Source organism: Oculina patagonica, unplaced genomic scaffold (genome assembly GCF_052425735.1).
Source record: "Oculina patagonica isolate OP01 unplaced genomic scaffold, crgOcupat unplaced11, whole genome shotgun sequence".
NCBI classification, from domain to species: Eukaryota; Metazoa; Cnidaria; class Anthozoa; order Scleractinia; family Oculinidae; genus Oculina; species Oculina patagonica.
In genome coordinates this window covers 87862-112896 of record NW_027557083.1, presented here as the reverse complement: position 1 = coordinate 112896, position 25035 = coordinate 87862, and the positions used below count along the sequence as shown (strand labels likewise).

At 38.6% G+C, this 25035-nt stretch overlaps 2 long non-coding RNA genes across 2 annotated transcripts; both read left to right on the top strand.

The window, feature by feature from the left end:
* The first annotated feature begins 4336 nt into the window (after positions 1–4336).
* On the top strand, positions 4337–12509 carry LOC144639597 (uncharacterized). The gene is made up of 2 exons (XR_013568182.1): positions 4337–4498; positions 12108–12509. It is a non-coding gene; the product is annotated as an uncharacterized LOC144639597 (long non-coding RNA).
* A 2941-nt stretch (positions 12510–15450) lies between these two features.
* LOC144639596 (uncharacterized) lies at positions 15451–23354 on the top strand. The gene is made up of 3 exons (XR_013568181.1): positions 15451–16598; positions 19959–20021; positions 23176–23354. It is a non-coding gene; the product is annotated as an uncharacterized LOC144639596 (long non-coding RNA).
* Positions 23355–25035: the final 1681 nt, after the last annotated feature.

Sequence of the window (25035 nt, the reverse complement as noted above, 5' to 3'; positions counted from 1 at the left end):
TTCTTATCCGGGGACGGAATGTTGAGGAGGGAAAGGATCTCTTCCATGTTAGAGTGCCCACCACCAGTAGCCATAAAGCCCCACACTGCTGAGATATTTATGCTGTATCTTGGCTGACCTCTTGGTCCTTTGGACTTCGGTTGAGTTTCAACACCCAAGGTAATACCGCACTCATCGCAACGAAACTGAATCACACAGGCTAAACCCTTCCGTTCAATTTCCTGCTCCATGTGTGGATTTCCATTACAGGGACAAACTGATGAGTGGTTAATAACCTTTTGTAAAGATTTACTAAAGTGGGTTAAATCCACGATCCTGTTTCCTTTTAAGTTTAACCGCGGAGCTGTTTTCTTCTTGTTCTTCTTTTGCTTCTCTGCTTCGACAGGAACGCTGTTAGTACTACTTTCTGAAACCAATTTCTTTTGTATTCGTTTAAGATCTAAAGCAGCTCTTGCAACAGAAGTTTGAGTTACTTTTTTACGATCTCCAGTTGTGCGATAGTGTTTCGCTCTTGCCGTCCTTGCCATTTTCTCACAGAAAAACCACGTGTACGGATGTTTTTGAGATTTGAATTGTGATTACTGTCAGTTTCAGAATTATTAAAATTTTTATTTATATTACATGTAATCCAATGGACTATAATTTACATTGTTTCAGAAGATTTTTTTAGTGGTAAATAAACGTACAAAGGTTTGTTGTATGGTATATATATTGTTTTAAATTTTTTTAAGAGTTTCCACATATTTCGTTGATTTAGAAAACAAAGAAACGAGGACGTTTTTTCAGAGCCCAATTATCACGCTGCTTTTGAGTAAACATTTTAATATTCACACTCTGTGCCACACGTGAACACTTCAAATCACGCGCTCATATTTTTGTCAGAAACCTGTTTATGTCAAGTCATGAATATTTCGTAAAGTTACGATGCTAGTCGTTGCTCTTCGTGCATACGCTTTAAATAAATGCATAATGATGAGCTAAGGTGTCCCCCGCGACCTTAAGTTCATCCTTGTTTTCGGGGAAAAATTTAATGAAACTTTTGCCTCGTAGATTTAGAGTTATTACTTTGATAAGGTTAAAATGGGCACATTTTGTCGTGATAGAGACTCAACTTGTGTACTGGAAAAATATTTATACCTATTCGTACCTTTTCTGGTTTTCAACACCTTCACTTAGTTCCTCTTCTGCCTTTTTTTCCACTCGTTTTTTAAGAGTTTTTAGCGAAAAATTGGAAATTCCGACTCCATTTTATCAGTCTGAATGTCTCAGTACTCGTCGGCAAACATCGCGCAATTGGCGAATGCGCTCAAGTTTAGTTTTGGCGGGAAGGTTTTTCTCTTTTTACGACCGCTAAAAATCTCTAAATTTAGATTACGAGATTCTGTTCTATTGTTAAAACCTTCTTTCAATTCATCGTAGAGTAACACTACTTCTACTTCAAAGTGACCGTGATATCGTGGCATAACATGTCAGTGACTTGATATCTTGATATCATAGGATATCAGGACAGTAGATCGCGCTTCTGATTTGGCTACTTGAGTATTTGGGTACGGTAACGTACTTAACTAGTACTGCACTGTTAATTCAAAAGATCTGTTTTAGCCCCAAAGTGCCAATTTAGCCCTAATAGGCCAAGGGCTAATTTGGCCCCTTTGAGGGCTATTTTGAAAATTTGGCGCAAAATGGCCCCTGCGAAATCTAATTCGTCCCCATATAAAACCAATTTAGCCTTCACTGAAAAACAATTCAGCCCTCAAGTCCATTACAGCCCTAGCCATCATAGCTGTTTTGGCCCTAACTATAAGAGTCACTTCTCTTATAAATCTGAGCTGCCCAGTTAAAGGGTCAATTTGGCACTGGCCCGGTACTGATTTAGACCTTATCTTTTGGGTCGTTTTGAGCATTTTAATTATGGACAGAGAAAGTCGAATTTTCACATGCTAGGTAGCTGTGGACATCACAATCTTTTAACAATACATTGCATAACAGTGAAAATTACGAAAAAAGGCATTTTGTCTGTATCATGTTGTTGTGATATCCCGACACAATAAGGCGCGATTTAAACAAGCCCAGTTCCAGTCGACTTATAATGTGTACAGATATCAGGGATGGACTCATGATTTTTGAATCGATCCCCCTTTTCAGCCTTTTATTAAAATATGATTGTGTCGAGGAATGTTTTGTTTTCTAATGATTTTCTGTTGTTTGATAGATTCCGTTGTTACGATTATGTTTTTCTTTGCGCGCGTTGCGTGCCTTTTTGCGCTGGCCGAGAGGCTCTGGAAGGAACATGCGCAATATAAGTTCTTCCCGGCGTCCCCTTCGGTACTTTTGACGGTTGAAAAGCAACGGTTTCGAAGGTCGCTCCTCATCACTGGAGTTAATTTTTACGCACGGAAAAGAACGTTTTACTCTCGTAAAGCGCAGTTCTAAGAGCTAAGCAGCTGTATGGAGCCTTCTTGCATCGGCTCTCAGATTTGTACGCCTTTTTTGACCGTTCTTGTTGACCAGGGTAAGCTCGATTGTGTCCATGTGCTGCCTGAAACGAGTGATATGTCAACTGTGAAGGTAAGAATTCCTCAAGTTTTGAGATGCTAAATGATATAATAATTATGAAGACACATCTTCGTAAATGAACATGTTAGTGAAGTCGTGAAAAAATGGTTCATTGTTTCTAGGCTGAAATGAAATTTACATGTTTCACTAACTGATATTAAATGTACCAGGGTCACTAGGAAGAACAGTTTTACTGATTATGTTCCCTGTGTAAATAATAAACCCTAAAGACTAATTGAATATATAGCAGATATCGTATGATCTACATTGAATATGGCTGTTTTTGTTTGCTAAGACATTGCATTGGCTGATACTATAATTATTTGGCAGAACTTTTCATTGGGTGCAATGCTGCTCTATGGTTAACAAATGGTAAACGTCACAGCGTGCACTATTGAGTTACAGATGCACGCGGGAGGTTGCTAAGCACGAGAGATGCGTAAGAGTCGCCCGAGGCGATAGCCGAGGGCGACTCTAGCTTCTTGTGCTTCTAGCTTCTTCTCTAGCTTCTAGCTTCTTTCTCTAGCTTCTTCTATGTGGTATATTTGACTTGAGAGATAAGAGTAGAAAGTTTACTCGAGATGATAAGAGTAAAGATGTGATGTTAGTAGTTGCGTAGAGTTGAGAAAACCTTTTATCATGTGGTAGGGTTCAATCAAGATAATGAGAAGAGTTTTGATGGTCTAATAGACTTTATTGTGGTTGAGAGTGAATCGAGTATAGTTGAGTACTTACAGATCAACCGGAATGTTACTAAAAGAGGACTAATAACGTACAGAATAACTTAATGTAAAGGAAGTCGAGCTAGTCGAGATACAGAAAAAACTCCACCAAAATTTTCTATCCAATTTCGTGCCAGGTATAAACTGGGTTATCAAAACTGTCTGATGCGGCCACATATATATATTTGAAGAGTTGACCAACCCTCAACCAAGTTAGTGGTTCCCATGGAAATTAATTAAATAATATCATGGGTGACAAATTACTCTTTAATTTTGGCGCGAAATTTTAACGTTAATTTATAATTTCACATGTGAAATTATAAAATTGCCATGGCAACGTAGTTAGCGGCAAGATGGCGTCCGGGATAAAAGATGTCTTAAAGCTTAAACTTTGTACATTTTCGCTTGAATTTCATCTTAGCCAGCTAGCCTTGGCCGTGTAATAAAACTTTTGACGATATTTCATATTTCAAAACGACTTCAAGACTTAAGCCAATTACATAAACGGCATCGAGCGGATTTTTGAGGGTTTTTAATAAACGGGCGCCATTTTCAGTTCATTCAAGACGAACTATGGACGGTTGACTCATCTTTGAAACTTTTTGTCAACAGCAAAGATGAATCTCTCTAGGGATTTCTTCAAAGACTAAAAAACTTGCGAAGCAGAATGTATGCTTTCAACTTTTCAAAGCTTGGAGTTCACGATGCACTATACCAGTGAAAAACCTACGATTGCAAGCGTAATTTGTCACCTATGATATTAAAATGTAATCAAATGTTATACTCGTAAAATTAGGAAATAATTTCACGCGCATTTTGTCAAAATTATTAGAATTTTGTCAAAATTATTAGAATTTTGACAAAATTGCGCGTGAAATTATTTCCTAATTTCACTCGTAACCATTTGATTACCCATACGAACAATGGATTTTTTAACCCAGTTAGGTAAATTCTAAACTACCTTTCTGGGTAGTTTTAACCAGGTTAGCGGTTTCTTATTAGATTCAACTATTGTTTTTCTCATCAATCATCACCTTGTGAGATGAGATTTCGTTTTCTGTCACACGCAAACATGGCATCTGGACACAATTCATGGCTTAATTCTATAATTTCCCTCACTACTAGAGAACACGAGAACTGGGGCAACAATTATTTGGCTCAGTCAGGGCTATTGTGGTATCCTCAGCAAGCTTGGCCTGCAGCTTTGCTATAACAGGCAAGTTTGCACGGTTCATTCATGCCTTGAAACACCACATTCCCCTCACTCATCAGAGGGTGGAGAAAGTTCAACCTGTTCAACATTTACTTCTGAACACCCTGGACAAATTATTGTAGTGGAGGAAATTGAAATAAATCTCAAAAGCAGAAAAAGAATCGGGCATATAATAACTAACATGATTAAGATAGCCAGCCATTTCACTTATTTACAAGTAGCTAAATCATGACAACACTTCAGTCTTGTCTGATCTTAATGCTGCCTCTAAAAAAGTTTAACCGAGTTAGTTATCATAACCATACTTTAACCGAGTTAAGTTTTGTGGAAATTTTTAACCGGGTTTCTAAAAAATTAACCCAGTCAACTCTCTAAGTGCGGCTGCAGCCAATAATTTCAAAATAAGCTCAATTTGTAGATGTACAGTGTACAGGCTTTTAATTTTTTGGTATTTTTTTGATACAATGTATCTGCATTGCTAAAACTGAGACATTGCCAGTTATCTGGTAATGTCTATTTATTTGTGCACTTGGGGGGAGAGACCCTGGGAACAAGGTTGGCCCCCCTCTCAGCATTCTCGTACCTCGAGTCTTCGTCCCTTCTGCGCAGGCTTGAAGAAACGAGCGACTCTCGAAACTTCCGCTGGAGGGCCGATGTTGATTGGTTTTCGAAAGACAATGGAAACCACCGGAAGTAAACCAGATTTCCAATATGGCGGAAAGAACTCGAGAGAAGTGGTGAACTCCAAATCTTGTCTGTAGATGGTGCAACGATTTAAGAAAACATTCGATTGATCTTAACAAAACAAAAACCAGTAACGAATCAGTTTTAATTCTACTGGAGAGGCTTAGGAGAAGGTAGATGAATCATAAATTATATTTCGTGCTTTGGAGCCGACAGGCCCAGGATCGCAGACTGCACGCGTGAGAGTTTATGTAATCTCTTCGACGGCGAGGCCGTTATAACCTGCTTCATCGGTTGCTGCAACCGAGCTGCTAGAAGAAGGAGTGCCCAAATTACTTGTCCTACCATGGGGAATATTAATCAACTGTAGCCGCAACCCAAAACCGTGGACTGAGATTTTGATTTGATCTTCACAAATTTATTATATATCCAGCGGTAGGTTTCCGTACCTGGCCGTAGTATTTATTTAAAGTTTTATGGACGTAATTTTATTTACAGAGCGAATGGAATAGAATATTGTTCAATGTTATTTTTAGCATTTGCTGTGTGAACGTACATTTTTCTCTACTACCTTGCAAATCACAATGAAAACTGAGTTTACATAATCAGTTATATAAAATTACTGGATTGGTCAGCCAGCTCGACACTGCCAGTCAGTTAAGTGACCCTCTTGGTAACACCTTTCATAAGGAAACATTAATTCGTTATTTTACCTTTCTTTAAGTTTTGATATTTTGACAGTCATTGAAAATGAAAGGACACTATGCCTGACAATCAGTATTTTTGTTTGTGTTGAATCCAAGGGACTAACTGCAGAAAATGTTTAAAAAAAAATACCTTTGTACCCTGGTGCTTATGACAATGTGATGTTGAAATTACCAGTACCCTATTTATGATGTTTAATTACCGGTAGGTTAAAGAACTATACCCTATTTGGGTGACACCCCTTGTTAGCTTTATGTGGGGGTATCAAGTATACCCCTCCACTCTGGATCCCCATAGGAGAATGCCTTTTTACTAACACTTCCAGTTTAGTTTCAGAGACCTGAGATACCATTCTTAAGCTACTTATGACTGAGGTCACATAATTTTAGTTTACTCCAAGTTCATGTTCGAATCAGTGGTGAGAGTGCTCATCCTCCACCAATGTTACCCAGGTTCGATTTCCACACCAAGCCTAATATGTGGGTTTGTTGTTGGTTCTGGTCCTTGCTAGCCTGCGAATACAGCCGCCTCTCACCCTCTGATCTGCTTGCTGCGTGAGAGGTGGCTGTATACGCAGGCTAGGTCCTTGCTCCATGGATTTTTCTCTGGGTTCTTGAGTATTCGTCCCTCCACAAAAAAAACCCCAACTTTTGCTGCGCTCCGAACGCAGCAAGCGGATCGGCGCGTGAGAGTCGGCTGTATTCACAGGCTACAACACTGCTAAATTCCACTTCAATCTGGAATCAGTGGGATTGGAAGAGCCACTATGTAGAAGATTTTTCATTTTCATGTTTTCATATTTAATATTTATTAATTCCATTCCAAAATTACAAAGATAAATATAAAGCAAAACAAGTAGAAAAAGAAAAATGGAAAAGGGCAAAATATAGCTAGCTAATTTGATGCCCTGGTTAAAATAACAATAGTAATTTACGAAAAAAAAAATTAACTTAACATAGGAGAGGAAGAGGTATGAATTAATTAATACTGAGCAAAATAATACTGGTAGAGTGCTTTTTTAAAATGTTTTCTGGTTGGCAAGTTATGTATAGATAAAGAAAGGTCATTTCAATAGTAACATCCAATAAAAGTGGGCCAAAATTCCCTTATATTTATTGTGGAGAAACCGAGATTTAAATATTGTATGGATGCACTTCAAGTGTCGTAAATTATTATGTTGCTCAGATACCAGGGATAAGGTGTAGAGGATTCCACTGTAAATTCCCATTTTACATGTATGTTGCCATTTGGCTTTTTAAAAATGCCTCCACAAGTATTTTTGGAGTGCACAATATTAACTCAATATTAACTCCTGGTTCAGGGACTGCTGATAAAATACTTCTTTCCATCCCCCCTGGCTCCCAGTCCTCACTGCCTGACACATATAAAAACAAACAGCCCAATATCTATAAAGTCCAATCTGATGCCAAAGGCCACACTGGATCTAGAGAAGGCCCCAGGTCCCCTATGGTTAAAAAAAAGCCCCAAAGGGCCCAAAATTTCCACCCCTCTTCCATTATGATCACCTGTGAATCTGCTGTATAAGGCAGATATTTATATAACAAGCTAAGGTTGCCACAGCTCAGGAGAGGTTCTCAGGATATGATATGGCTGGAAAAATAATGTCTTAGAAAAGTTGGGGAATTTTTATCAGAATTAGAGAAAACTGATATAATTTACAAAGAAAAGTCTGGGAAATTTATCCTTAGATAAAATCTACCGGTACATTTAAGCCTAGTGGCTGATCAGGCCAGAGCTTATCCCGGTTTCTGTAGCACAAAGCGACTAAGAATATTTCTTCTACCCCTCTGGATGGGATTCTAATCCATCGCAGGGTTACCTCCAGCAGTAAATTCGCTGGTACTCATTTATACACCCGGGTGGAGAGAGCTACTACAAGAGTAAAGTGCCTTGCCCAAGAATACAATGCAGTACCGTGGCCAGTGCTTGAACCTAGACCGCTCAATCTGGAGTCCAGCTCCTTAATTATTAGGCTACCCTGCCACCCTAAATTTATCCTTAGTCAACTTCAATTTTGACAGTTTGACTTGTCAACAACAAATGAAACAAAACAAAAGAGGAAAGAAAAGAAACAGGCTATCTTTGTGATAGGTGGAAAGGATGGCTGTAGGGGATGGTCAGAGGCTGCAATTTTACCTGATTTCTAAATTTTCTTGGTCAGGGAAATTAAGTCTTACCAGGGAATTTGCAAACTATGTCTAAGGTCAAAAGTAAACCCTTAGTCCGGCGGATAAGTGAAAGTATCGTGCACTTTATGATAAAAGCATGAAACTTGGCACACTAATACTATAAATCATGGGGAACATTTCAAAGATTATAGGCATCCCGGATCTGGCCTTTCTCAGGGGGGGGGGACTTTTTCAAAATGGCCGCCAGCGAGATCTTTTCTTACGACAATATGAAACAAAGCGACTTGGTACAACGTCAAATTGTCGTTTTCATGATATATACTTATTGATCTAACACCAAAGATAAGAAAAATGGCATCAAAATTTCTTTTAAAGTGTTTTACAGACTTTGAGTGGTCATTTCTAGGCTAAAATTACACAATATGCAAATTTATGATTTCATTACACTCATATCAAATAAACCCCGAGATTTGCTTTATGACCGTTCTAAAGTAAGCTCATAAGCGATACAATAATTTCAACCAACAAGTGTCCCTGACATTCGTGGCGCTGACAGCCACCACGGTTGCATTGGAACATACAGGGCAGATTTTCTTTTACACATCTACGCCGTCTTCTACAGTGTTTAGCACATCCACTCATTGTGGGAGGTGGCGACTGGCTTTCATGTTAAAAAAACACTTCAAGATCAGCATCACGCACTTGACTGGCAATACGTTATGTTAAAAACAAATGCCGGTCCCGTATCATGGTCAGTAGCTACGACTGCTGTGTCAGGGATTTTGCTTTATCAAGCGCCACTAGAAAACTCAAATTATTCTATCCTATTACAGAGTCGAATTGTGCGTTCTACTTTTCTGCTGTTAAAGAGCTCGTTGCACTGGTGTTTGCTAAGATCGTTTAAATGACGGACAGAATCGATGACTGCTGCATTCATTACCTACTGAGTACCAAGAACTAAGAGATCGTCCTTATTGTCCATTGTTTATTGGCCAATAATCCTGGCCATCTCTAGATCTGTTCCAGACACCATCCATCTCAGTTGTGCCAATGCAGTAAGCCCCACTTCTCCATTTGTTCTCACGAAGGCATAGTTCTGTTCATGGCCTTCATCTAAAGCTATACTAGAGAAGGGTCGCTGTTAACGATGAACTTCGCCTTCCAAAATGCTTTCAGTATTCTGTGGTACTTGTGTTTATCGAGAAGCATAACCATGTCACGCAGGTGAATGGCACTATCATTCAGTGGTCAAGAGAATTTTACAGCCACTGAAGTCTTTTTAAAGCCTCAACAATCAAAAGAAAATTGCCAGTACGACCAACACGATACTCAGCACATTGAGCTGCCAGAAATATAACTGTGGACTTTGAAGGGCTCTTTGTTCACACCATTCTTCAAACGATGTACCGCTACATTAATTCTGGCCACTCAACGTACGATGCCTGTCGAAGCCTATACAGAGCGCAAGCTATTATTTGGTGTGCAATGGCGGTTTCCTTGACATGCACCGCTTTCAGGAAAGAATTCGAAGTTCCTACTGTCGCTATTTCAGCTTTTACTAGTTCCGACATCCAGTTACTGCCATCAGAAAAATCTCCACGTGCTTTTAGCAATGCCATCTTGTTGTGTTGGCCACTCAGCATTTCTACAAATGACTTTTCCCATATGTTTCTGACTACATCTACTGGATTTGCTTTGTAATCGTGAACAGTATAAAGGTTGATCAAATGTGATCATAGGAGTTTTCCAAGGATTAAGAACAGCCACAGCCTCTTTCACCACATTCATGGAATGAGGAGTCATCACCATTATCGGGTCATTCGGGAAAAGAGGAAGAAGGGCGCAACTGCTGCAGGGCCATGACCTGGAGTGTCTGCTGGTTGTTGTCTTCTTAGAATGCAGCCCAAGATACATTCAATTCCTTATCACTGGCACTGTCCTAATTACCATCTATAATCTTGCTGAGGAGATCGGACCTGTCATTGTCTTCTGTTACAGCATTCGTTATTCATTAGACTGCAGCTGGACTGTTTAAGTCCACAAACTTCTGGAACAGGAGGCTTGTTCTTTTTGACAGTGGCAAACAGTGCAAGTGTGTAGCTGTAAGGTCTTGCCAGACCTGGAGATAGAAACGCATGATTGTTCTGTCAGTGCCAGGCTTTTCAGTGTCGGGATACTGAAACAGTTTTATGCCTGTCCCATGTAAGGATCCATGTGCACTAGTTGCTGTCGGATCATGGTCAATTTTTTCGACTGCTGATGTCGTGAACACACCAATGCTTAGTGTAGACTGGCAAACTGTTCCAACTGTCTCGAAGTGGCTAATGGCATAGTTACCAAGGTCTGCAGACAATCCCAGGACACGTTCATATGAAACAGATAATCCCAGCCTGTAAAGTGTATCCACTAGATCTTTTGATCTTGTTCTTGAGTGTACTAATGCACCTAGAAATAATGGCAGTGGCATCTCCCGTTGTTCGAAATGTCTGGTGTGAAGACAGTTGTTGACGCCAGCGCTCACAAAAGTTATACATTATGAATGGCGAATGAAGATACATAGCAAGTTGTGACAAGTAGCTTTGTCGTTAATGTTACTCCCACACATAATAATTGTAAAAATTGTAAAAAGCATAAGCAACGATTGAGATTTTCCGATGTTTTTATTGGCCACATACAGCAAATATCTTCTTTCATGTTATCCTTCAAATTGAGACAAATTAGTGGATTTTTTTTCAGTCTAGTAGAATGATCTACTGAGGAGTCCTGTCCAAGCTGATGAACTCTATCAGTGTAAGCGGCTTGTATATATGACAGTATTAAAAACCAGTTTAAATGCTTTATCAAGAAAGGCAAAAAAGGGAACAAGATACTATTATAAAATCAGTGTGAATAAATTCTATTAAAAAATCTAATTTGCATAAAGTCCAAAATGACAACAATTCTCCAAAAACATTTCAAAATTTCAATTTTTGTACAATTTTCTACATTCTTGACTTTCTTTAATAAATGACCAACCATTAAAATATCAATTAAACCTTTCAATAAGTAATTTGGCAATATGCTCTCATAATAAAGATTCTGGCTGGCGGCCATTTTGAAAAATACCCCTTCCTCCCCGGAAACGATCATATCCAGATTGCCTATAATCTTTAAAATATTCCTCATGATTTATAATATAAGTGTGCCAAGTTTTATGCTTTTATCATAAAGTGCACGATTTGTCCCTAAAATGACACTTATCCACTGGACTACCTCGTATGATTTAAAAACTTATTCTGCCGTTTTCAGGAGCTCTAAATAACAGATTTTGTTTCTGTACCAGGGTTTCGAGGTGAGCAAAGATGAGTTGAAAATTCTTCAGGTTCCCCAGTGGCTTTATAGTGTTATAGTGTTGATGAGTTAAAATTTTGTAGAAGTCTGCGAGTGACTGCGAACACAATCCATAAATCCGCAAAAGATGCGGTCATTTGGAAAACAAGAACTTGCCGAAAACGGCTGACAGGACAGGGAGAACATTTCTTTCCAACAGTAATGATCTAAAGGATCTCCAGTTGCTTGTCGTTCAGTAGAATCTCTCCTAAGGTTTTATCTTTCCTCCACTTCAGACGCCATCTTTCTTTTTAGCGGTCAGGCATGCGCAATTCAACCGGAAGTCCGATATTTTCGGACTTCCAATCGGAACATTCCAGGGTCGCTCGTTTCCTGACCGCGGGTCAAAGGGAACGAAGACCCTGGGTACGAGGATGCCCTCTCAGATACTGTATGCCCCTAATCCATCTTGAATTTTTTTTCGTGGTTAGCTTTAACTCGGGTTTGCTTGCAGTTACATGAAGCTTCCACTCTGGTTTGCTTGCGGTTATTTTTATTTGCTGGTTGGGGCAGTACTTCATATATAATTTACTACATTATATAGTTTAAAAATATTTGAATATCATAACAACAAGGACTTTTACATGTACAGTTTGACTTTATCTTTTAACTTGTTATTACATGTACTTTAGCGGTTTACATTTTAGTTTAATTTGGTCAACTGTATGTAGTAGGGGGACTTATCTCTTGTTTTTTTTCTGCAGAGAGCTGCTTCAGTTGATGATGACCTTGCCATTTTTGTGCAACCACAAATTGTTGCCATTGGAAGTTTTGACTTCGACAAAATTAATTCTTTGTTGTGTGCAAAGGAGTGGTGTTGTACAGTATTCTATACCAGAGCATTGTGTGATTAGAGCTTAAGCATATAAAAACAATATTGCATTTTTACAAAGAAACATATAGCATGCTGGCAGTAAGTAAAACCTTTCGCCAACTGTAATATCATGTAATAACAAGCACAAAGCTGCGATGATTGTGTGCAAGTAAAATACCACAATGACTCCTAAAAAATCATGTTACAATAACATTCACATGTATCTTGAAGACCTGTGCTAAGTACATGAGTGGTCACTGCAATTTATTAGACAGGAAAATAAAACCTTTAGGACTGATTTGGTCACAAAAAGTGTGCTATTTTTGTCCCTAGCTATCAGTTGGAATTGGCTACTGTAAGGGTTATTATGAGGACTGTAGTGGTCATTATGACAGTCATATAGCAAGCAGATAACCATGACTCTGATAACAAGTGCCATTGCAGCTATCCTGGTGTTGATTAAGTTCTGATTGGTAGATGTGTTTAAGCTAAGCATGAGCCAAAACTACTACAAAATGAGTGCCATTATTACTGCTTTAAGAGGGTTAGAAACAGCTCCTATGAGGGCTATTTAAGAATAGCAGTATTCGTTTCGGCCCCTTAGTTAGGGCCAATTCAGATCTTTTAAAATCCAAAATAGCACCACAGTTTTCCAAAATGGCCCTTCTTTTGGGTCATTTGAACTCCCCAAAAAGGGCCGCTTCAGCCCTTTGTAATTGGGCCAAAAAAGCTCTGTTACAAAAAGGTACCGTATTTTACTCACCGTTTCGGCCCCATTTTTGGGGCCAAAACAGATCTTTTGAATTAACAGTGTGCGGGCTTGAGGTTTCTATTGGCTGAGTTATTGAGGGGCGAGGTCCGAGTCAACTACTATAGTCGATGGAAAGTGAGAGCGAACAGTCTAATTGTTTGAGCATCACCCTGGTGGCTGATCTCTTGACTGATAAATTGACGTTTTTGATTATCATTTTCGGTCAAGATACACACAACAAAGGAGCCCGCGCTCCGAGGACTTTTAGTGACCGATATAGTAGAACACCCCTCTGTAACAGACCCATTGGAATCTTTATCTTCACCGGGTTTTCAGAAAACAGTCACTGGGTTGGTCAATTTCCCACTGGGTCGGCTTATTTGGGCTCGTTTTTGAAACAGGTTTATTCGACAAAAGTCACACCGCACAGTCACTGGGGAAGCATAAAAATAAGCAGAATAAGAATAAGGACTTTAATAGTAAACTCCCCCACAGGGCTTTTCAGTAACTATTTACAATAAAAAATAAAAATACTTAACTCTAATATTTATAAATAAAATTGAAATTAAATAAAGTAATGATTAAAAGTTTAAAAGAAGATGATTCCTAAGGTTTGTCAGTTAAAAGAGTACAGAGATTTAGCGTTTTTGTTCCATAGGTTTACGGCTCTGTAGGTGAATGTTCTTTGGCCTGCTGCGGTCCTGAACAGTGGGAAAAATCAAAATATCGTTGGGTACCGGGGAGACTAAAGTAGTAGAAGTCGTTGTAACCAATTAGACTGCGAGTTTGCCAATAGTCAGTCACTGGGTTATGCCAGTAAAACTTATCGTCAACGTAACTGGTGTGGCCATGATAGTAAGTACAGTTAATTAAACCCATATCTAACTTAAAAAAAGTTTAAAGGGACACTGTCACCAAGATTTAGTGCTACTTGAAAGTCCAGTGAAGGTGTTGCTATTAATTAGAAATTCACTAATAGAGACCTGGCCTTGCTAAATCACACTGGACTTGTCATGAAAATTGGAAAAAAAAGTAACGAAGCTATGGACCGATAGGAATGGAGTGGCAGTGTTAAAAAAGTCGGGCCGACTTTTTTAATTTTGACAGCGTTACTTTGAAAAAAATCACAGAAAACCATTGATTACGGTTTATTCACATCTTGTTGAGTGGATTCATGCCTTTCGTTAATTGTTCAAGGGTTATTCCGTTGAACAGTGAGTCCACCCTCACAGTTTTAGAATAGTATATACACAGAAACTTAGAAGGATTTTCGTGTCACTGTTCCTTAAACTTTGTTGTGTACGGATATTAGAAAGTAGTTACAGAGAAGCGCAATTATTGCGATAATAACGACTACACTGTGATGCTGGTACAGCAGAGTGTTTTCAGTAAAGTGTAAAAGAAAGTTGCCAATTCACTTAAGATAATGAGACAGAACAATGTGGTTCCGATTAGATCTAAAAGAAGTCTCTAAAACTTATCCGAGAGGGGGGGGGGGGGGGGTGAAATTTGCTTCGAAAAACAGAGAATTTAAATTCCTCAATATAGACTCGATTCTTGTTCTTCTTCCTGTGCGCTATAACAAGCGCTGAATAGCTTTTTATCTCTATTCTGTCACCTTCCCAACAATTAATTCGACGTTACAAGACCCCATTACACTGTATAAATACTTGAGGAAGAGAACGTGACGGAAACGGTTTAATCAAAGAATGTTGATCTTTAGTTCATTCGAGGGAGTTTTTTCATGACCTCAGGGTTGTCATGCGAGGATCACGAGGTATGATTTCCGAGAATAATTGAGTGCTTTACTGCCCTACTGAATAATAAGAAGGACCAGTTTACGAGAATACCTCTGTGTAATTGAAAATTCAGGAAACCGACGACTTGAGATTATTGCAACCGTAACAGACAGACTGGACAGACAGTATATGGCGATTGAAGCATGTTAGTTGAAATTTTAAAGTGCCTGCGTTTCACAAGGCTCTTTGATTTCTGCTTCATGTCGATGGTCGACTCTGACTTTGATATGCCATTCATGCAGGTCAGAATTTTACTCACTTTAAAAACGTCTTTGCTTTGCAGATCTGTCAAGTCACTCTAAGTCAAGTCTGTGAGCTGTAAGAAGCACTGAATTTCGGTATGTTATTTTTTTGTTTATTTTGTATTTAGCCACCGAGGATTTAATTTTGAGCGGAAGCTGTAATAGAGTAAGTATCACGGAAGGGAAATTGGCGTTTGCGTTCTAAGTGAAATAGTGTGCAAACCACCAATGGTAACCCCAAAAAAGTATATATTTTCTGAAAGCTTATTGAATACAAATTGTAATTTTGGATTTTGTTTTGATCATATAAATCATAATAAGCGACGTCAACATTTTGATTGCAATTCTGATATTGCGCAACATTAGGTTTATTTGAGAACACATTTACGCGAGTGGATGAACCAACTTCTTGGAGTTATTTAAGTGCCCACACGCCGTAAATTCGACAAGCCAGGACACATATTATTTGTATTTCTTTACATCCAAGTCGTTAAACGTTATAGATTGCGAGTAACACTTGAATATTATACATTGTTTTGGCTGAATTTGTTGACATGCAAATCAAATGCGCTGCAGTGAATTTAGGGTTTTTTTCCCTTGACCTTTGGCTTTTATTGCATCATTTTCTTAGAAATGCTAGCTTTTAGCTTTTACATATTAGCATATGCAGGCAAAACATAATTTTAAGCTGTTGAGATTAGCATAAATAGGCAAAACATGGCTGTAACCTGTTAAAATTTCTGTTTCAAACCTCATTAAAGAGCTATGACAGGTTTTTCATGTACAAAACTACGCTTAAAATATACGACTTGCCTTCCATTATGTCATGAAGGGTGAACATATGAAAATAGATAAAAAATTAACATAAAAACTATAAATGGTTACTCAAAACCTTTACGAGTCTTGTTTTGTCTAATTTGATAACATTTGAGCATGTATAAAGGTTGAGACGTAACCGTTATTCTACTGAAGACGAAATCCGTTTACCTTGCGGAGAAAGAATGTTGTTTCGGCGGAGATTTGATGAATTTTCCTAGCGTGACATTGGAAATATTAACAAAATCAATTGGAGCACATAAAATTGTAGCAATGTAATTTTCAAAAGATCTCAACTTTCGGTGAATTTGAAAAACAGTACCTTTATTTTGCATCCTTTAATTGTATACCTTGTTATACGAATATCGCGAAACTGTAGGAATAGAATTTTATTAGCTTTCTAAATATATGTTTATAATGTATATCATCATCAGTTTGGAAATAAAATAGCCTAACGTAATTTGAAATTCTGTGAATAAACTTCAAACCAAAAAAAATCAAAAGGCAAAAGAGTGAAATGTTTTGAAAAGTGCAAAACTCATTTCATTGGTGTTTCCACCAAAACGCTTGTGTTTTAAAAGTTTATCAATGAGAAGACATTGCAACGGATATGTGCAAACTATAACTTTCTGTATTCCTTTCTGCCTTCTTTAATTTTAGATATACGGTTCTAATTAAATCTTTTTGTCTATTTGTGCTTTGAGGTCTGAAAAGAAGTAACGTTTATCAAGGTACAGTGAGAGGTTTTGGCTCGTAGTCATCAAATTCAAGTGAACGGTAAGAAAAGAAATTAAAGGTGAGGGGTGTTAACCCTTAAACTACCAACAACGCATATTTGCGTAGAAAATACCAGCAGTGATTAAAAAATCTGCAGCCTTCGCATATCTGGGCACATGATAGTAATCATCCCTTGTTCTGGCAAAGTGATTATTTTCATAGTTTTTAAAGCCAACTAACTGACTACAGCTCTAGATTTCCGTTATATTTGGCTGTTTTTTCTGCAGCAAATCCGAAAATGCCCGTTTTTACTCCATAGAACAACAACAAAAAACATACCTCTTTGCCTCCAATTTTTTTTAATGAAAAAGTAATTCCGAATCCAAAAGTGTACATTTGCAGCAAACTTCAAGCCTATTTCTTTCTGTTCACCAAGAAAAATTCTCATCAATCTTTCAGCAGACTGAGCAATAACCATTCGATTAGAGCAATGCTTGCAAACCTGCAATTTCCTTATTGGTGACCGATAGGAATGCCTGGGTAAAACTGCCTTGTCGGCGAAATGCAAGTCCACCTACCTCTATTTCATAGGTTTTTTATAAGTGTCGAGCCACCCAATCCTACCGGCAAAATACTGCACCGACTGCATTCTTTGGAAGTCAAAAGTTGTCCAAATTGCCTTGGCAGGTCTCGAAATCCATCCACAGAACGGCCAGAGAGACAATTTCATTCATGGACTGCCATGTTCCGATACAAATGTTTTTGGCGTTCCAATCATCGTCAAATCATCTCTCACCTCTGGTTCCTTTCAGAAGTTTGCCTCTACCCACCATTCTAGCTTAATGATGCCAGCCTGGGGGCTTCTGCAGTGGAAAATGACTCGGAAAAACACTTATAAACGAAAATTTTGCCAGATTCGAGCCCTTGTGCTCGCTTATCAAAGAAGCGACGGCTGAATACTGACGTCACAATAAAAGTTTGAGCCCTCAGTGTTTTGAAACAGCACATATTAATTACTTAAGCTTCTTATATGCCATCATAAAAATTCAAAAGATTGCCTAAGCCCAGAAACGGCTGAAAAAATCCCAGAAGCGTGGTATTTTAAGGGTTAAAAACCACAAAGTTGTGGAATATTATAAGTCACCTATAAAAAGTTCCCGCCAAGGGAATTGGAAGTAATATATTCACATATTGGATCATTTAGGCGTGTTGTACCGAATTGTAAATTCATGCAAAGGTTAGTAATTGCTATAAATTTCGATGTATTTCTCTTTAAAGTAATGCGAATATAGTTCTCGTACATTGACAACAAAGACAGCAAAGAAATTCATTGCTATAATCCTTTTTGTTAACGTCATAAACCAGGTTATAATCTATTTTATAACCGTTTGTATTCAAAACCAGTTACATGACGAGCTTAGTCCTCAAAAAAAAATTATGCAAATTAGATCTCAATCCCCTTAGTGGAGAATATTTCTCCATTAAGGGGATTAAGATCGGTAACATAAGATCGTAGTTCGCACGTTGAACTGCCGCAATGTACAGTGAGGTGTCAGTCATAATAGCCGCGGCTTCTCTGTGGAGAAAGAAAAAGCAGATATTAGCCGGATTTGGGTTTTGATGTTCATGTCTTAAAACAGCTCAATAAAATTTCAATCGCGGATTGAAAAAAATAACACAAGATAAATATTGAACTAACCAACGAAGCAAGAAAGAAAAAATTAGCGTGAGGTTAATATTCTGCCTACAGATAACAAGAGCTCAGTAAAGAACTCAGCTCACTACCCCAGTAAGACAGAATAATTTAGCGCGAGGTTATATTCTGCCCACAGATAACAAGAGTTCAGTAAAGAACTCACTACCCCAGTAAGACAGAATAATTTAGCGCGAGGTTAATATTCTGCCCACAGATAACAAGAGCTCAGTAAAGAACTCAGCTCACTACCCCAGTAAGACAGAATAATTTAGCGCGAGGTTATATTCTGCCCACAGATAACAAGAGCTCAGTAAAGAACTCAGCTCACTACCCAAGTAAGGCAGAATAATTTAGCGCGAAGTTAATATTCTGCCCACAGATAACAAGAGCTCAGTAAAGAACTCACCACCAAAGTAAGACAGAAAAAATTAGCGCGAGGTTAGTAGAGCGAAATAAGTCAGCGCGCGATTAGCCAGGTTTTAAGCACCGCAAGCTGATTATTATTACAGCGCTTGACATAAGCGACCGTAGTGAAACTGAAAACCCAAGCTCAAGTTTATATTCCACAAATAAAAAAATACAACTTACCATTGTGCTGCGGTGTTTGTCTTGCTTCTATCTTGGATGAACGGCGGCGAGCCGCGCTGCTTGCGAATTGCGTTACCTCGTATTTCCCGCCAGAATAAATTAACCCGGCAACAGTAACCATTAGACGAAAATGTCGAATCCCTTTTCGTTTATTAGACGAAACCCTTGCACAATCTTGCATGGCTTTCCTGTTTCGCATTCACCCATACGAGTTTTGCAGTGTAGCGAGGAACATGTCACAAAAATGCAATAAAAACACTTTTAAAATGGGTAACAATGCTACTCAATTCATGTCGTGAAGACTACAACAATCGACTCCTTGAAAGCCCCAATCTTCATACATTCAACTTGCTCGCGGCAAAAATTACTGTTGATCTCGCTTTTACCGATATTATTTTCGTTGACTCGCTTTTACATTTGTAACTTACCACAGTCCACTTATACTTTCGGCTGTCCGTCGGATATCCAATGTCGTATAGCTGATACAAAAACACCAAAACGCCGACTCAAACTTGACCGTGTTGCCCGGAAAACTTATGAAACGTTTATCATCGATTTAAGGTCGCAAACGATGCCGATATCGACAATTTAGCAAATAATATTCTTAAAGAAGATTCACAGGCACGTTTCAAAACCGCGAAAGCAGAAACTGCGTGACACAAGAAACAGATCACGTACACATAACTAGGACCGGTTTCATTTCACATTTCCTGGCATGCGGTGACAAGTTATGTACAAGATTAAAAGACCTCCTGGACAGAATTTTTTTTGAGGGCTAAGCTCGTCATGAAGTCGGAGAAAAGTAAATCGAATTTTTTTTTCGCCATTCAGTGATAGGGTATTATCTCAGTTTTATTGTGATTATGTTTGATACGAAACGTATAGTGAAATAAGGTTTGTCTTTGAGTTGTCAAAACAGCCAAACATGGCGGGTAGCAAATATCTATTATTTTGTGAAAACAGATACATAGAGGTTAACAGAATAATCAGAGTAACGCAGTTTTTCACAATTCTACAAAATGTTTTAAAAAATAGGATTTACACAACCTAATTCGTAATGACCATTTGTGGCTGTAACTTAAAACAGTCCATAAAAATTTTACGTATGCTAATTGTAATACAATTTTTTATTTTAGGGAAGCACTGAGAATATTCACAGGACCCCAGACCAAGCACAATGTCCTGGTCATTGCGTAAAGGTAGGTTAAAATTTGGCTTTAAAAAGTCTTTCTGATCTTTTGTTTCTTCTATTCTAGAGTCCCCCCCCCTCCAAAAAAAGGAATGCTGAGAAACGTACATTGCGGTTGCAAGCTCACTACAAAATTTTTAAAAGAGTTTCTATGTATACGTATTTATGCCACGCAATTCGTGCGTGGCATAAATACGTATTTCCGTGCCCAGTTTAACAAGCGAAAATGTCGACTGGCTGCTTCGACATTTAGCTCGAAGAAAGGACGTCTTTCATCGTCATTCCAATCTTCAGTTCAGGGTTCCCGCCTCCTGTCAGGGCATCATAAGCAGCTCAATACCTAAGCTTTGCAGCTTAATCGAATGTCAAAACTTTGGCGAAGATAAAATAATATACGCCATTTGTTCTTGTGACCCCTCATAATCCTCCTGAAAAAGAAGTGAAAATATACGTTCAGTTTGTTAAATTAAACAATTTATTTCAACTTAATGTAAATGATGACACCTATTACTTGAGTGAGGATGTTTCAAACGTTTTTTGTTTAAACGCTGTTGGCATCAGTATGAAAGTCTACGTACTGATATAGTCAAAAATCTTCTATTGTCAAAGCAACATTATGGTAAAAGTGAATGTAAATGCAGAGAGATACTGTTTAAATGCTTTTTAGGTAAGAAGAGTGTACAGACATCGAGATTTGATGGTTCAACGACTTTAATTAGTTTCCTATCCCGTTGAGGGTAAATGTTGAGCCTCTGAAAATGTGGACTTGGTCCTGACCCCCCCCCTCCCCCCCCCCCCCACTTCCCGTCCTCCCTTCCTTTAAGGCCAATGTACTGGACCGGGCTGTTTAAAGCACGACAAAGCTAATCTGGGTTATATAGCGTGAATGTTAATTTCAGTTTAAAAACTTTTCAGTGAGGTTTTCCGTTTGACGTCGACTAATCTAAACCTCCACGAAACATGAGCAATAAAAATACTTTTATACAAAAGAAATTCAAACACCGATCAACTCTTAATCCTGAGGTTAGTATTAATCGGCTTTCGAACAACCCGGCCTGGCTAGTTAGCCACGCCCACGTAAGCAATTTGTGTGAGTTGTATAAGGAAATATGTGTTTTACGTTTGCCGGCCGGGGATGTTTGACAGGGACCTTGAAAAAAAATAGCGCTGTTTTCTCTTGGGAGTGAGAAACCGATGTAAAATTATAAGCAGGTAGAACAAATCTGTTTTAAAACTGTGTTTATTACTCAGGTGGCCATAACGGCTCCGGATGTTTTCTTACAATACAGATCTTTGGTTGTCCCTGCTAGATAGCTACACATCAGCTCTAAAGCAATACTTTAAGTTTATTTTCATCAGTATCACATTTCACATTTCATGTAGTTAACATTTTAAACCAAACTCCAGAATTCAAGTTTCAATGAAAATGCCGTAAATTTTCTCTCCTGTATGTCTAACAAGAAATGCAGCAAAACTGTAGGGTTTTGAGTGCAGAATCTCCTTACTCGTGACATAAATTTAAGTAGAGATCCATGTATAATGGGAGGTATAAATAAAAATCCAGCAAATTATCAGCCAAATTCTCAGGACAGTTTCAGACGGTCCAGATCCCAAGCTTAAGGTCGCACGCTCCAGGGAGTGAGGGCGAGCGACCGCGGTCCTTTTGAGAATCAGGCAAATCATCGATCTTTCCAAGAAGACCATTCACATACTTTGGTTCACAAATCTAGGAAAAGTAACGACTAATAACCTTGTTGTCCTTCTTTTTGTGATTACGTCAGTAACCGTACTATGCTAGAGGGTCTGTTAGCAAGTCCGTAAGATTTTTCATGGGGATAACTGCTGACCGTTACGTTGTCAGAACTCTTCTTTAGTGGAAGAAGAAGAAGTACTGAGCCCGAAACATATGGAAGATTAATTTTTTTTCGAAAGGGACTTAATACTCATTTAGAAAGAACCTTATTTTTATTTTTTAGTCTTACAAGTACCACGCAGTACGCGAATTTTTTTTTTTACCACGTTGTCAGAACGTATACGACAATGCAGGCTCGTTTTCCCATGTCCTTTTACACTCACTCATGGTTGACCAAACAAAGAGAATGGCGTCTGTTGTAGGCTCTTTCGAGGTAATGTTTTTTTTGTCCGTTAACGATTAAAAGACTTTTTTTTGAAGTCTAGAATTGAAGGAAATGAATCTGGAGAATGCTCAACGGCAGAAACAAGTGGACATCGAGGTCTTTAAGTCTTCGTTTCCGCGTCGTTTGTCAAGGGAGAAATTCGCAATCTGACACAGACGAAACTTAACCCAAACTACGAAAATAAGAAAAAAGAAAATGTTACACAGACAAAAAAAGGAAGGCGGTGGATTTGAACCCGGACTCGCACGCAGCAGGAGCAACTACGCTAACCGCTAGGCCATCAGTTCACTTCAATCAAACACCCTTTAATTTTAACTTAAGTTTGTGTTTCTCATACAAATTAAAAGAGCTGATAACAGTAAACAGGCTTACTTGAGTGCATTAAAGGTTAACCGAAATGAAGACCCGCAAAACGTATTTTTTAACGTTTTTTGACATATTTTCAATGTTTGTAACGTATTTTTTGTCCAAATCACGAAAATAAAACACCAGTAAATACTGTCTCGTCAAAATTGCGAAATTTAGCACCTGGAATTAAGTACCAATAAAGTACTCTCCAATAAACCTAAACATACAACTCCTCTCGCATCATTGTCGTTCTTATTTACTACAGAGACGTAACCACATGTCCTCTTAGAGGGCTTTTACTGTTATTTTTTTATTTATTGAAATGTCTGGCCTATCTAATTAGAAATTATTTACCAAAGTGCAGGTGAACAGTCGTGGGTATCGCGGCCCGGTAAATATCCACCACATTCATCGACACGGAGGTGACTAATTGTTTTAGTATAAAGTTGAATAACTAGCGGACCAAAACAAAGCGACACGTGCAGGTAGTTTTTTTCTCTTTAGCTGCTCGGAGGTGAACGGTACTTTGCTAATTACATCCGAGTTAACCAATCAGCGCGCGCGAAAAGCACTATTCACTTGTGTGGTATATACTAAATAGCATTACAGCGAGAGCAGACTGAAATTTTCATCAACAACATGATTATGCTAATTGTAATTTCATTTTTTCTCTTTCAGAGGAACATTGGAAATTTCAAGGTAAAATGATGGCAATCATCGATATGTATACCTGATAAAGCTACAAGTTAATGTCGGGCCTTTAGGTTTGCAAAAGTTCGCTGCTTCCTTCGTTCTATCTTGTTCATAACATGCTGTAAAACGTACAATGACACGAACGCAAACTCATTAAAAAATATCTATTCTATGTATTCATGCCACACAATGAAACGCAACAAATTATGGTTATTTCCACGGCTAATTTACAAGCGGATCGGAACTGTCGACAATTATATTAAATAGTAAACTTCTCGTATGAACTTGCTGCTCGAGTAAAGGAGGTCTTGTGTCCTATTCCAAGTTTTGGTTCAAGGATCCCGCGCCTCCCGTCATGGCATCATAATAGGAAGTCAATACCTGAGCCTTGCAGCTTTATCGAATGTTTTATCGAAGAAGAAATTAAGAGGGCGTCTTTCTTATAAACACCCACTCAATTTCGCGTAAAAATAATTTTGCCTGAAACTCTGTCAACTGAAAGACTTTACCGAGGTAAGAACTAAAACAGATTTGGTTTGATTTGAAATGATATTCTGGCCGCGTTAGAAGCCATAAAATATTTTCCCTTGTCAGCCCCCGTCACAACGTCTCGAAAATTGAAAAATAGGCACTTTTCGTAACACTGTAAAATATTTATTTCGCATCATCTAGCCGCAAATTTTATATCAACTTGCTCATAAACCTTTCTAGTATTCCAAGAAAGTCACAATTTGCCTCTCAATTCTCCTGAAAAGGCAAAATGGAGCGTAATATGACCACTACTAATCACCTTCGAGCGAAGGCTGTAAATTGGCTTCGATTTAGAGGCTATTTTTTAAATTTTGGGACCAACCTAATACTTCTAGCCTATACAGCCGACTAGAGTAGTCGTTTATCTGCAAATATGTGCAAAATCCCATGTACGTTTTCAATATTTCAAAAGTTGTGACCGTTTTTATCAGCACATGTACCAGCATTTTCGATTTTTTCGCCTATATTGAAATCGAACTCTCTCGAGCAGATTTTGACACACATGCAGCCTACCTGCTTCTCATCTCGGTTTATGTCCAACGTTAGATGGTTAACAATCCCAAAATTGCTAAATCCCATAATAACTCCAGCAAATTGGTAGGTATTGCCTTCAAAACTTGAGCACCACGGCATCTATCGAGTCCCTTGTTAGCGAGCGAAAGCCTGAATCCAAGGCTACATTTCGCACTAAATAGTACATTTAACACCGTTTCAGAGCCGTTTTTCTTCAAGAATCAGACAAAAGACACTCCGAGACTGGTAATCAGAGAACATAGCCGCGATTTGAGGTCTGAATTCCGAAGAAACATCACCATTTACAGCGTACATCTCGACAATATCGATACTGTGTGATGCTGCTTCCGCAGAGGTCCGCATAAATGGGGAGACCGCTGATCGCTTGTGTCAAGGCAATGTCACTATTTAAATCAAAATTTGGAAAGCATGCGCAATTTCGAGTTTTAAAGAAATCAATCCTATACAAACAGGATGGGCCCTAAGCAAACCGAGGAGCAACGTTAGAATTTCGCAGAAGGTTAGAGAATACCTTACGGCACGGTTTACACTAGGAGAAAGAACTGGGCGTAAGGCGGACCCTTCCCCATAGGCGTACAGGCCGGGGGAGCAGGGGGGGGGGGGGGGCTGCAGCCCCCTCAAATTTTGGGCAGCTCAGATTTTTTGGGCAGCAAGAGAAATTTGGGCAAAGCCAGTTTATTTTCAAAGAAGTTTTTTTTTCGAAGAGATGGATATTTTCTATTTTAAGGGGATCGTTTGTTGATATACATATTTGTAATTTTTTTACTGTTGGGCACTGTA